This window comes from Macaca nemestrina, chromosome 1 (assembly GCF_043159975.1).
Source record: "Macaca nemestrina isolate mMacNem1 chromosome 1, mMacNem.hap1, whole genome shotgun sequence".
NCBI classification, from domain to species: domain Eukaryota; kingdom Metazoa; phylum Chordata; class Mammalia; order Primates; family Cercopithecidae; genus Macaca; species Macaca nemestrina.
In genome coordinates this window covers 160,643,280-160,657,772 of record NC_092125.1, presented here as the reverse complement: position 1 = coordinate 160,657,772, position 14,493 = coordinate 160,643,280, and positions in this window count along the sequence as shown.

Sequence of the window (14,493 nt, the reverse complement as noted above, 5' to 3'; positions counted from 1 at the left end):
ATATGTTTGATGTATTTTTTTTTTTTTTTTGAGATAGAGTCTTGCACTGTGGCCCAGGCTGGAGTGCAATGGTGCAATCTTGGTTCATTGCAACCTCTGCCTCTTGGGTTCAAGCGATTCTCCTGCCTCAGTTGAATAGCTGGGATTATAGGCGCCCGCCACCAAGCCTGGCTAATTTTTTGTATTTTTAGTAGACACGAGGTTTCACCAGGCTGGTCTCGAACTCCTGACCTCATGATCCTCCCACCCTGGCCTCCCAAAGTGCTGGGATTACAGGTATGAGCCACTACATATGGCTGTAAATAATTTTTTTAGAAAAAATATTCATGGAAATAAATACAATGGGAAATGGAAAATAATATTTAACATATGTTCCTCATACTCTGGACATTCTGTGAGAGTTTTTTTTTTTTTTTAAATAGAAAAGATACATTTACAAAATATAAGTTTCCTGTTCTGCAGTTATAGTGGTACTCCAAACCTGTAAAAACCACAATTGGAAAACTGACTTAATGGAGAAGTATCTTTGTTTAAATTTGCAGAGAAAAGTATATCATTATAGTATAATATTCCATAATTAGCATTAACATAATTAATATACACTAACAATATTTCGGAGAGAGGAAGTCATTTTTAAACAGTACCAATTAATTCAAACCAAGAAGTTTAAGTGACTTAGCCAATTCTTGGCAGTAGAAGAGTTGAAATTTTATTCAGATGATTCCTTTCCCATTAGTTTACATTAGAGTTTCCATAGATATACTTAAAATCAATGCCTTTTAATTGGATTGTAAACTTCCTGTAGGCATATGTTGTTAGTTGTATTGCTCACTTTTGTTTATGTGCTTGATTTATTCCAGAAAAATCATGTAGATGTGAAAACAGCAGATAGGTGAGGCTCAATAAAGCCTGATAGATTCTGTTTCCACCACCTCCCCTTGCTTGACATATGCCTTTATCCTAATTGTGTTATCCTACCTGTACCAATAGTAGAAATAAATTAACAATATTCAACATCTCAAACTCGATTTCACACTCCTTAGTGAGTTCTGTGAAATTTCCATGCTTCATCATTTACAGCTACTCACAAAAAGTATGTGTGAAATAACTGTGAAGCCACAGAAGCAAAACATGAAGAAGTAATAATTCATCTGTTAAAAAAATCTGTATATGGTATATGAGCACTGACAGAACTTTTTTTCTTGAATTCAATTCCAACACTATAGAATTCTGCATCTGTCTAAGAAACTAGAAAATGAGTATTATAGGGCTGCCAAAACAAGGTGATGCTATAATTATTGGGCGTTTTAAAACTTTCCCATATTTTTCCATACACTGACAATGGCTTATGCATAGTACAATCATGTCTTATCCAGTGAATTATATGTTTTTTTCCCCTTTTAACTAAGCTTTTTTAAGCAATCTTTTGTTAAGCTTCAGCTTCAAAATAATTCGAAAATCTTATAATTTTTCACTTTCTATACATCCCTACACTTAACTCACTGACAAATACTAAGTATGCAGCTGTGAACACAGTTTTCAAAAAAGAAACATAACTGACATGATTATTTATGAGTTTTTCTGGTAAACAATTCACACTCCCCTCAATAAAACAAACATCCACTTTTCCATATGCTGCATTTTGGATATCTGTAAGAATGATATCTTACTTCAGGTACATTTATTGAACACTACTAGCAAAAAGAAAATACTGAAAGCTTAATTTGAATTATTAATGCAAATTTTCTCCATTCAATGTAAATTAAAGGAATTTCAATTCATCAAGAACTAATCACACTTCTTTCTCTATTTTTTTATTCTTCTTATGGTCAACACATACGAAGCAGTTAAGGTGCATGATGATCAAAGACTCGTTCGTGGTTGAATGAATTTAATACTCTTGCTTCATCAGTGCAGCATATTAGAAAGTCCCCTGGCATATTTAGCTTGATTGGTTAAGATATTATACTGGATTTCTGATATTACAGATTTCAAATACAATAGGGATGGAGTGAGGAATTGCTTTTATTCATCTCTTATATGACATGAAAATTGGCATGAAAATAATTTACTTTTCAAAAACAAGCACAAATAAGAAAACTGTAATCCAATCTTCATCATATTAATGGAAAAATAAATAAATATTCATTTCCTTTTATAAGAGGAGACTACCACAAATATCTCAGGTATATTTAGGACTTCAAAAATAATCCAGTAATGTAATACAGAAAATAGACAGTTTTCTCAGCAACCTCATATTTTAAAAAAATCCAGCATATTCTAAATATTAGGTGGGCTGTGAAGGTCTAATTTAATATGTATTTAGCAACCCATTATCTATCTCCATATCTCTTTGTAGAATTATATAAATTCATTATTTATAATGAATTATATATATATATATATTCATTTTTACTTTCTAATCCTCCCCTCAAAATATTTATATTCTATCCACTTCCATTGCTAATGCACACATAGACAAGTTTTACAAGAATTTTTGTCTTGTTAAAGTCAAGAGAAATAAACATAAAACAATGACAACACACAGATAGAAAACACTTATTCTATATATATACTTGTATAGTTTATACAATGTTCATTTGTATAGTTTATGTATGTTATTCTTCCTTCTGGATTAGAATTCCTTTGGAACAATGTATTTTACTTATTTGATTCCCAGAGTTTAATATGATATGATATATGGCATACAGTACCACAATAGAAGGCTTGTTTTCTTTCTAAAATTATATTCAGTGAGAAGTATTTCATTCTTTTACCCTCATTCCCCCCATCTGCTCTGCTCCCCATTCTTTCATTAAAATAGAATAAAATATGGAAAATAATTAATATAATTCTATCTTCAGATCAGAACCAACAAACTGGCACTTGATGTTCCTTAGGTAGAAGAAAGACAGGGCAATTGAATAATTATTAGTCAAACTTACATGAACATAAATATTAAGAGTAGAACATGACTTTCAATCAAGTCTTAGGTATACTTTATGGCAATATAATGCCCAAATGAGTAGTTGATAGTTATTACAAATTACTAAAGCAAAAGTAAATGAATTAAAATATTTTTCCAGTTACCTAAACTTAGTAGTTTACTACAAATTCTGAATTATAAACTGTACTAAAAAAAAAAACAGCACACACATTTTCTCAGTCAAGGATTAATAAGATCTTAATAGAATTTTAAGAGAGCAACATACTTGATGTTTAAGAAACTTGGGGAGGAAGAGGAAAATAAATAACATGAGCATAGATTTTAAATTCTGTAGACAATTTTGGTAGAATGACATCAGCATTTTGAATGTATATTGTAACTACAATTCTTTTTAGGAATCCAATCAGTGAAATCATTTTTTTTCTTATATCCAGTTGTCTATCTAGCTGACTTACATGTTCCTTAGGTAAATATAAAGGTATTACATAGCTTTTGAAATGTTTGCTACCAAGCATTATTAAACTACTATATTTAAATATGATATTTAAATATGATATTTAATACTTTAATCTTAAAAAGACAATCAGTGAAAATTAAGTTTAATAATGTATAATCTGAGCAGCTAATTATACTGAGAATTTAGAAGTGCAGGCTTAAGTGTGTATGTGATATCTATCTGACACCTCAGGAATAGCTAATTAGATTACTCATAATTCCCTAGGAAATAAGTAAAGGGCACATGAGAATGGATATAGCTTTGGTTCAAACATGATTTTATTACAGTCTGGACATTTAAAAGTACTTAAAATGATGTAGAAAGGCATCTGGAAGTCATTTGACTCTTCCTCACTAATTAAACCTGCCTGATATGGATTAGTGATCCATGAAATAGGGACAAGCTTAGTCCTTCTAATATTAGGAATCTTGACCATTTAATTGGTCCCTAGTATCTTATTAATGATGCTGTTTTCCAAAAGATCATGCCTTTCTACCAGGTGACAGTGATTTTTTTTTCATATTATACTGTAGTAATGCTGTGTATTACTTTTTAAATCAAGACTGATTCTCCGACAGCTAAGAATTTTCAAGATATACCAATCTTTGTGTTTTCTGTCTGCAAAATTTCAATGAGCACTGGCCATAACCACAGTAACAGAATGGCCTTATAAAATGCTTAGTGTCCCCAGACTGAGCAGAGAAATTAGAGGATTGTGGATGATTAAAACTTTGGGTGAGGCTGAATAGGGTCTGAACTTTGGCTACTGGCTCATTAAGTGTTTGACTTTGGACAATTCACTGACTGACCTTGCTTAGTCAGAGTTTCCTCATTTATCTAATGTAGACAATGATAGTTACCTCAAATGGTTTTTATGTAGATTGGATAATGTAAAATATGTGGCCTATTACTCTATAGCTGGTAAGTATTTAAATTATTCTATTGATTGGTAATGTATTTTATTGTTAACATAGGAATAATAATAAACCATTTGAGGACAGTTAGTAGCAGAAAGTGGCAGCACAGGGACTTAAATCCAGGCAGTCCTTGGTGTTAAACACTATACTGTACTCTCTTACTTGGATCTATGGCACCAGGTTTCAATGAGCTACTTTGGGCTGGACTTCCCTCCAGTGTTGCTGATGGTGTTACCAGCACCCAACCTTGGCCTATTACTCTGGAGTGGCTCCCTCTCACTGCCATGGTGGCTGACAATCCAGTGGTGCTCTTCCCTGCAGCTTTCAGCTGCCAGCCAAGTGTTCTAAAGAGAAAGCTTTTATCCACCTTGAAAGAAAGTAATTATTATTTTTCTTATGGGTATTTGCAAAGATAAACACTCTTATGTATAAGTCCTGACATTTTCTTCTTACATTTTCATTGATCACATTCTTAAATTTTGGATTCAAGAATATATACACTGAATGTTAATGAATGCTGGCAACTTGTATTCTGAAAAGGCAATGCCAAATCTATCACCAATAATAAATGAGAGGGCCTATTTCACCATCAATCCACTAAAAACTGGATATTCTCAAAGTTTTTTGAAAATTTTCATCAATTTTATAGGTTTAAAAATGTGTTATCTCATTATAATAACTTGCAAAGTGGTTGAAAACCTTAACTTTATTGGACATTTTCTCTTTTCTAAATTAATACATAAAAGTTAATGCATGTGACATACATTACAGAATTCTTGGCATGTGTTTGGTCCTGTGCTAAGAAGATTTTGATGTCCTAATGGGTCCTCAAAAATTTTGGGTATGGTATGTTATATTTTTACTCCCATTTTACTGATAATTTATAGAAAACTTATATAGTACCCTCCAAGCCACACACTTTGCAAGAGTCAAAGCTAGATACAAATCTATATTTAGAATCCAGCTACATAAATGGTTCCACTTTCCAAGCTCTAACCACATATGCTTATATCCCATATCCATTTTCTTATGTGGCTTTTTGTCCTTGATTTGGCAATACAAAAAGAATTTGTTTCTGTATTCAACAAAACGGAATTAGATAAGGGTATTTTAGTTAACGTCTCCCCAGCAGTCATTAAGTCCATTGACTTGAACCAGTAAAGATCACATACATTGAGAACCAAATCACGTCTCTCCCTATGTGGGCCAACAGGAAATCAGAACATGGGAACTATACTCATACCTCTTGCAGGCCTTCTTCCTTCTTCTTTAGGAATAATGGAGGAGCTCCAGAAACCTACCCCTTCCTAGACCCTAATACTCAGCATCCAGGCATGACTATCCCCTTTGGACCCTTCAGGACTAATCACATTTTATCCTTTATTGCTGCTTGTATCTGCTACAAAAAGGTCAAGGATGATGCATCACATATTTCAAAATAAATAAAAGTAAATTTCACATGTCTCACTAGGAATAATGATGGGTAGGCAAAGTGATCGATATGTTGATTACCTTGATTCAATCATCCCACATTGTATACATGTATTAAAACATTACATTGTACCCCACAAATGTATACAATTATTATTTGTTAAAAAAATTTTAAACCCACATTCCCAGCTCACCAACGACCCTTAATTTCTTACTCCTTCTCATCCTTCCAAAGTTCATAAAATTCTTCCACTCTGTATTCACGACTTCAGTTTATTATCAGTAAAATCTGCTAATCTTGAATTACTTCTGAAAATTCCCATTACTGTTTTGCTCTAGAGAAAAGTTGATTCTGCAGTAAGTACAAAGTGTTTTTTGCATCCTCTCAACTGGTAGCTTTTTTCTCTCCTCAAACCTTTTACTCCTAGGCTGGAGTAAAATGAGGTTGAAAACTGGAAGGAAGAAGATACTTTTGATCCTCATTTCTGCTTTTGGACTATCTTCCTTCCATAACACTCTCTATATTTGTATCTCGTATCATCGCATTATATGACCAACTACCCCTCATATCAGATGTCATCTATCAACACCAGGTCCCTTTGCCCACTATTCTCAATAATGCTCTATTTTTCATAATCATTTTTTCTAATATTAGACATCTGAATCACTTTTTCTAATATTACACATCTGAATTACATATCTGAATTTATAGCAATTTCACCATATATGCAATGATCTTTTAACATATAGCCTTTAAATTCTTAAACTTTTCCCTTCCAAGATCTTATCTTCTCCCCTATCAGGTGGAACTGCAACACTTCCATAATCTTAATGCATTCCCTTTTGGAGGACCACATTATTCATGCCAGTTCACTTTTAGCTAGCACCTGATCCAATCTAATAACCTCCAATCCATTAACCATAACACGTTTTCATTGTTTCCCACTTCCTCAATGTCCCTGCTTCCTTCCTTGCCCAGATTATTCTGTAGTTAATCATTATAGTCGCTTGTGTGCATACAATCTCAATTATCCTGTACCCTTATCTCACTTCCTTACATTTGTTTAATAATGAAAATTCATCGGTTTAGTTATATTCAACACTCTGCCTCCCTGCTCCCTGTCTCTTTTCAGACAATAGCCTTAGTTTTCATTGCATTGAGATGTGAATTCATTAGACTCTCATCCCCGGTAGAACTGACTACCAGCTTTCCCTTCTCTTACCATAGTTCAGGGTTCTTAACTTTGGAAAAACTGGTATTTTGGGCTAGATAATTCTTTGTTATGTGAGCTGGAGGATGTCCATCCCTGACCTCTATACTCAATGCCAGTAGAAACTCCCTCCCAGTTGTAACCATCAAACATGTCTCCAAACATTGCCAACTATTTTTGGCAAGAGAGGGTAGATGCTCTTGCTTGTGAGAACTACAGTTATAGATGAATTTTCTGTAGTCCTAACTAAAACCAATTCAATCCTTTGTTCCCTTATCTTTTATTTTCTTCTTTCTCTTATATAATTTATTTTCCCTCTCATCTTTGTAAGCATACACATATGTTTATTTCTCCTATTTTTTATTAAAAAAGGAAAAAAAAAAGTCTTTATCTCATTTCCCTCTCTATTTTCCTGTTTTGTTCTGCCATGAAGCTTAAAAAAATAGAAAAAACTCGGACAGCTACATATGAGCCACAGTAAAGCATGTGTAAGAAAACCAAACATTTCAGAAGAATTGAGTCACAGGAATTTTTTTAAAAGCCAGGTTTACTGTTCAAAATTGGTAATGAACATTTCTGTTGGGATGATATTTGGGTTAGGTTTTGATTAATAGACCAGATTTTCATTTTTTAATTAGAAAAATCCCTAAATTGTTTATATTTTTATAGCTTTTCTCAGTATGAAATATTTTCAATATCTCTGCTTTTCATGTCTGTCTTGGAATGTAAAACTTTTAGAAATGAAAAACCTTTTCATGATACGTGGTGTACTAAGTTTGTCACAACATCTAAGGCTGAGGGAAAGATGCCAGATTTTCTTCTTAAAAACGCAAGTTCTTAAAAGAATTGTCTCTACTTACAGTGTCTAATTCCTCTCCTTTCTTAGATTCATTGAAATCTGGTTTTTGACACTACCAACCCAAATAAACTCTTTTTATTAGACTCACAGATGACATCCACACAGCTAAATTCAATTGTCACTTCTCAGTTCTCTTCCTACTACATTTATTAACAGAATGGGCACAGTTGATTCTCTGATGTATTTTCTCTGCACGCCTTTCATTGTACCACATTCACTACATTTTTATTCCTATTTCACTGACTGCTTTCAGGAAATTTTCTTTGCAGTCTGTTCTCATTTTTCTGTCTCTTGAATATAAGACTGTTTCAGGGCTTACCACTTGCTCTTCTTCTCTTTTCTATCTATACTCACTATTATGGTGGTCTTATTTTGCCTAGTGAATTTAAATATCAGTTATAGGCCATTACCCCCCAGATGTATTTCTGTAGCACAGATCTCTTTTACAGCCTCCAGATGTGTATATCCCACTCTTTCCTTGACATCTCTAGTTGAACTGATACATCTAATGCATTCCTTGAACTTACCATGTTCAAATCCAAACTTCTGATTTTCCTACCCTCCAACTATAGTCTTCCTCATCTCAATTACTGGCACCCCTCTTCTCCCAGTTATTAAAACAAAAATCTGGAATCAATTTTAATACCTGTCTTTCCAATATATCAGGCATTACTCTCAAGATATTTGCAGAAACCAACCACATATTTCCACCTCCACTGTTATTACCTGGTTTGAGCTACCATTACCAATTGTCCAGAATATATCAGCTATCTATTAAATTGTGGTAGATTGCATTACTGTTTCTAATGCATTCATATATTCAGTGATCTGTCCTGTGAGAGTGTTATTCAGTTGTTGATTTCAATTTGATTTGTTTTCAGGGCTGGCTTCATGAGTGTGTGACCTTCACTTGGTTTAATACTCTGTTATTGCTACCTTGAAATTCCTAATGGTTTTTGAACAAAGGATCATGTATTTTAATTTTGCGATGGGCTTCTCAAATTATGCAGCCAATCCTGCTTGCAGTACCACTCCACGAAGGAGAAGAGTTGGCTAATAAAATTCACGGGTAAGCCAGGTAGTATTTCCTGGGATCATCTTCAGGAGCAATTTGTGTAGTGCCTCCATTTATTACTTTGTTTTACTATAAGAATGATATGCTCAAGATATGAGCTGCCCCTTTATCCTGAATTTAAAAATGAAGGAGACCCAGGGTACTGAGCCATAGCTAATCCCAGCTAACAGCTAACTTGAATGAGCAATACATCTTGTTATATAAGCCCTGAGAATTTGGAGCTTGGATATTTCAGCATAAGCTAGTTAATGCTGACCAATATAGAAATTTCCCTGCCTCACCCTTGCCTTATAGAGTTTGTTCCATACACAGTAGTCAAAGTGATCCTTTTAACAGTGAGGAAAAATCATATCATTTCTCTGCTCAAAACTAGGCAATGACTGCTCATTTCATGTAAACGAAGAGCCAAAGTTCTTGAAATGGCAAGTGTGATTTTCTTCCCCCAGACCCTTTACTTCTTTGGCTTAATCTCTTGCTATGCTTTCACATTCTAATACACCCCAGACATATTACCTTCCTTGCTATCCCTTGAAACGGTCAGGCACACTTCCAATCTTAGACCTTTTCTCTAGCAGTCACAGTTTTAGAATGCTCTTCCTCCAGATATTTGCAGTGCTAACTTTCAAATTGTTGCTTAGGTCATATTTTCCTGATGAGGTAAATGCTGACTGCTCTAAATAACTTTGCATCCTCCAAACTAGTATATCTGATCCAACTTTTATTCTTCTACTTTTTTTCCAATAGAACTTCTCATCTGCTAACACATTATTAATATATTATAGTGTATTATATATTTTTATTCATAGTCCATCTACCTCCATTAGAATGTAAGCTTCATAAGGGCAGTGGTCTTTGTTTCTACTGATGTTTTCCAAGTGATGAAATACTGCCTTGAACATAGTTAGTGCTCCATAGCAAAATATTAAATATTTGGAGATTCAAAAAATACATTTATGAATATGTTATTATGAACATGTTACTGTCTGCCTATATGCTTTTAATTCTCTTGCTTGTTTTTTTATATCCTCACATTCTTTTGACCAAACCTTAAATCTGGTTAAAACTCATCCTATAACTGCTCAGTCACTGTACCTCAGTAGGTGAATGTCGCTGGAGAAAAACAATCATATTGAGTTGTTTCACCTTAAATCTAGGACCACAAACAACTATCAGGCCCTTAATTCTCTCAGGCAGGTATACTACATTTCCTTGTTCCTTCCTTTCTCCCTTTCCCAGATAAAAATCAATTGCCTTTTGTTTCCTTTACAAACATCCATCCTCTTATTTTTATTCTCACTCTTACTGAAATTCATTGCCTTCAAATTGGACTAAAAAATAGAAACATCCATAAGAGTACTTCTACAAACTTCAATAATTACATATACGGACACTTTTGCATTTCTGCTCACATACCATGCTTTCCCTCCAGTCACATTGGATGAATTCTTCACATTCATATCAGAAGTCAACCCTTCCAATTATCTAGTGAATACTATCCTTTGCTTCTTCAATAATATCATTCTGGCATCCTCCCTCACTCCCTCTAGAATATAATCAGACTTTCACTCTCTAGATGGTGATTTTCATTAGGATTCATAAACAATATAATTCTCTCAACTTAAAAGAAAAATAACCTATATCCCCAATCAGTTATTGTACCAATTTTCTGCTTTTTCTCATTATGAAGACCCTTAGCAAAGTTTTCTGTCTTTGCTGCCGCTAATTCCCCTCAAGGCAGAACTTTCCCTTACTACTCCACTATTCTATATTCACATTTAATGTGTACACACATATATTCGATGAATTAATCAATGAAAATAAAATATACTATAAAGAAATCAAGATTCCCATCATAATATAAATGGGTAAAACTACTTACTAGAGGAGTAACCTCAGTGAGTTGGAGAACTAGGAAGCTCCAGGCCCTTGTTCCTCCACAGAACATTAAAATATTCCTAGAGACTGGCTAAAGTAACTTACAGAAGATCTGGAAGTCAGTCACAGATCTATAGCAATCAAATGAATGTCCAATTATGAAAAATTCACATTTAAAAGAAATTGGGTCGCATTTTACAAACCCTGGACCCACTTCCTCCCTGGTGCAGCATGATGTGGTTTGAAGGAAGTGTTGTTTCAGTCCCTAATTCCTTTCTGAGAACTATAGAAAAGCAGAGAGAACTAATTAGTGACATTCAAGCCTGCCTCCTGGCTGCCTGAGGAATTGGTCTATTGGGCTCTGTGTTAGTTAAACTGGAGCTCAGACAGTCAAACCTGGCACACCTCAGATTACAGACTATGTCTTTACCTGTAGTCCTTGAAAACTACAAAGGAGATACTTGGAGCAAGAGATCACTGGTGGAAGAATACAATAGAACAGTTAAGACCACAAGAAGACATAGGGATTAGACTCTAAGAAATTCTAAGAAATAGTCTTTAAAACAACCATCTATGTAGGCAAAACAGAAAGAAGTACACAGACCTAGGGGAAACATGCCCAGAAAAGACCTGAAAAGACTATAAGCCTTTACACAAGAATGATTCTAAGGTTCAGAGTAAAGTTCTTACCCTGAACAGAGACAGACTGCAAAGATTTGGACAGGTAGCTGATTTTTAAAAGTTCAGTTTTCAACAAAAGGTCACTGGCATAAAAAAAGACACAGGAAAAAAAATGTATGTTTAAAGAAATAATTAAATCACTAGTGATCATTCCTGATGAAATACAGACATTGGACTTACTAGACAAAGACTTTAAAACATCTGTCTTGAATATGCTAAGAGAACAAAAGAAATACACAAAGAAACTATAGGAATAGAGTAAAACTATCTCAAAATAAAGGTCATATGTAAAAATCCCACAGATAGCATCATTTTTAACAATAAAAGAATGAAAACTTTTCCTGTAACATCAGGAATAAGACAAGAATGCTCTCTTTCATCCCTTCTAGTTACCTTCAAAGTAGAAATCCTACAGAGCAATTAGAGAAGTAAAATAAACAAAAGGCAACTACATTAGAAAGGAAGTAAAATTATCTTTGTATACAGCTTACAAGACAGAATCTTATAACCAGACAACTCTAATAATTCCACAAACACATTTTTAGAACAAATAAATCCAGCAAATTGCAGCTTACAAAGTTGACAAGTAGAAATCAGTTGCGTTTTTATATGATGACAATAAACAACCTGAAAAGGAATTTGAGGGAAATAATTTTATTTATAATAGCATTTAAAATAACAAAATACTTAAAAATAAATTTAATGAAGAAAACCACATTTTTTTTTTTTTTTTTTTTTAACTAAAAGCTACAAAACATTGCTAAAAACACAAGGGTGATATCAACAAATCGAAAAACAGGACATGTTCATGTATCAGAGATATGTAAGATTTTAATACTACCAAGAGTGATCTACAAAATGAAATCATTATCAAAACTTCTACAATGTTTTATGCAGAAATAGAAAAATCAATTCTAAAATTTGTATGGAGTCTCAAATACACAGAACATCCAAAACAATCTTAAAAGAAGAACAAAGTTGGATGTCTTATACTTTATTATTTCACAGTTACTGTAAATTCACAATAAATAAAATAATTCAATAGTGGGATAAAAACAGACAGGTAGACCAAATAGAACAGAGAGATCATAAATAAACCCTCATATATATGGTCAAATGATTTTTGAGAAGGGTTCCAAGTCCATTCAGTGGGGTAAAAGCAGAATTTTAAACAAATGGTGTTTGGAAAACTGGATGTCTGCATATAAATAAAAAAAGTGTACCCTTATCAAATACTATATATGAAAATTAACTTAAAAATAGATCAAAGTCTTAAACATAATAGGTATAATTGTGAAACTCTTCAAAGAAAATACAAGAAAAAATTTTCATGGCATTACATTTGGCAATGATATCTTGAATATGACAACAAAATCACATGCAACAAAAGAAAAAATACACTTATCAAAATTTAAAACTTATGTATCAAAAGATATTATCAACAGAGTGAAAAGGCAATCCACAGAATAAGAGAAAATATTTGCAAATCATATATCAGATAAGAAGTTAATATCCAGGGTGTATAAAAAAATCATACAGCTCAAAAACCAAAAACCAAATAGCCCCATTAGAAAATTCAAAAGCTTAGATAGCTTTCTCCAAAGAAGACATTCAAATTGTCAAGAATCAAGTGTTCAACATCACTAATCATTAGGGAAATGCAAATCATAACCACGAGATACTTCACATCATTAAGATGGATGTTTAAATGAATACATAAATTAGTGAATGCTATGTGGAGAAAAAGAAATTGGTTAGAATATTGAGAAATTGTAAACTTCATGGGAATATAAAATGTTTCAGCCTCTATAGAAAACAGTATGGCCGTTCTTCAAAAATTAGAAACAAAATTACTATATAATCCAGAAATTCCACCTCACATTGTATGCCCCAAATAATTAAAAGCAACGACTTGAGGAGATATTTGTACACACATGTTTACAGAAGCAACCTAAGTTTCAATAGATGGATGAAAGGATGAGCAAAATGTGGTATATACATACAATGAAATATTATTTGGCCTTAAAAAGAAACGCAATTTGGAAACATGGTACAACAGTGTTAGACCTTGCAGACATTATACTAAGTGAAATACATTAGTCTCTAAAGGGAAAATACTGTATTATTCCATTTATATGAGGTATCCAGAGTAATCCAATTTTATTGGACTTTGAAATGTTCAGATCAGAGTAGTTAATCAACCTGCCAAAGTGTATACAGCTAATATGTAATAGAGATTGTTTTCCATTTCAGATTAGACTTTATTTTCTAGACAGTGTTTCCCGATTCTTTAACCTGGGTGAGGGATCTCTCCAATATTTCCCCCATACTTAGCATTGTCATTTATCTTTTCACTAGGGATAAGAACTTATTTAATAAATTGCAAATTCCTCCAGGCAAAGATGGTGTCTTTTTTTATTTCACAGTTGAGCTTCCAGTTTTTATTAAAAATTCTGTTTCCACCATCACCGTTGCTCCTTTACTTCTTCAATTCTACCTCCATTATTCATAACAACTTTCCTTCACTGAGCACTCACAATTTTCCTGGCACCATGCTGGCTTTCTTACATATTAACCCTTTAATGCTTCCTAACGTGTTTTGTACAATAGGTAGTACCATTCTCATTTTAAAATGAACCCATAGCTCCATTCTTTACTTACGGCCATTACCTAATGCAGTCCCTAATGTCTTACCAGAACATTCCAGTTATTGCATGATGAAATAATTAGCATATATCCTTCCTATTTCTGTTGGAGTTTCATAACTTTTCTTCAAACAGACCATAAGGGCCAGGTATCCCTCAGTATTTCTAAGAACAACAGCAGCCAGGATGATTTCAAGGCCTTATTTCAAAACAATGAGAAAATAGCACCTATGACTCCTATTTTAGAGTAACTGACACATATTCAGAGTTGCATTTTTCTTTTGGAAACAGATCTACCTCTTCTCTTCCCCCTTTGTTTCACTTTTTATCCCCAATGTTACTTTCTTTTGAAAAAT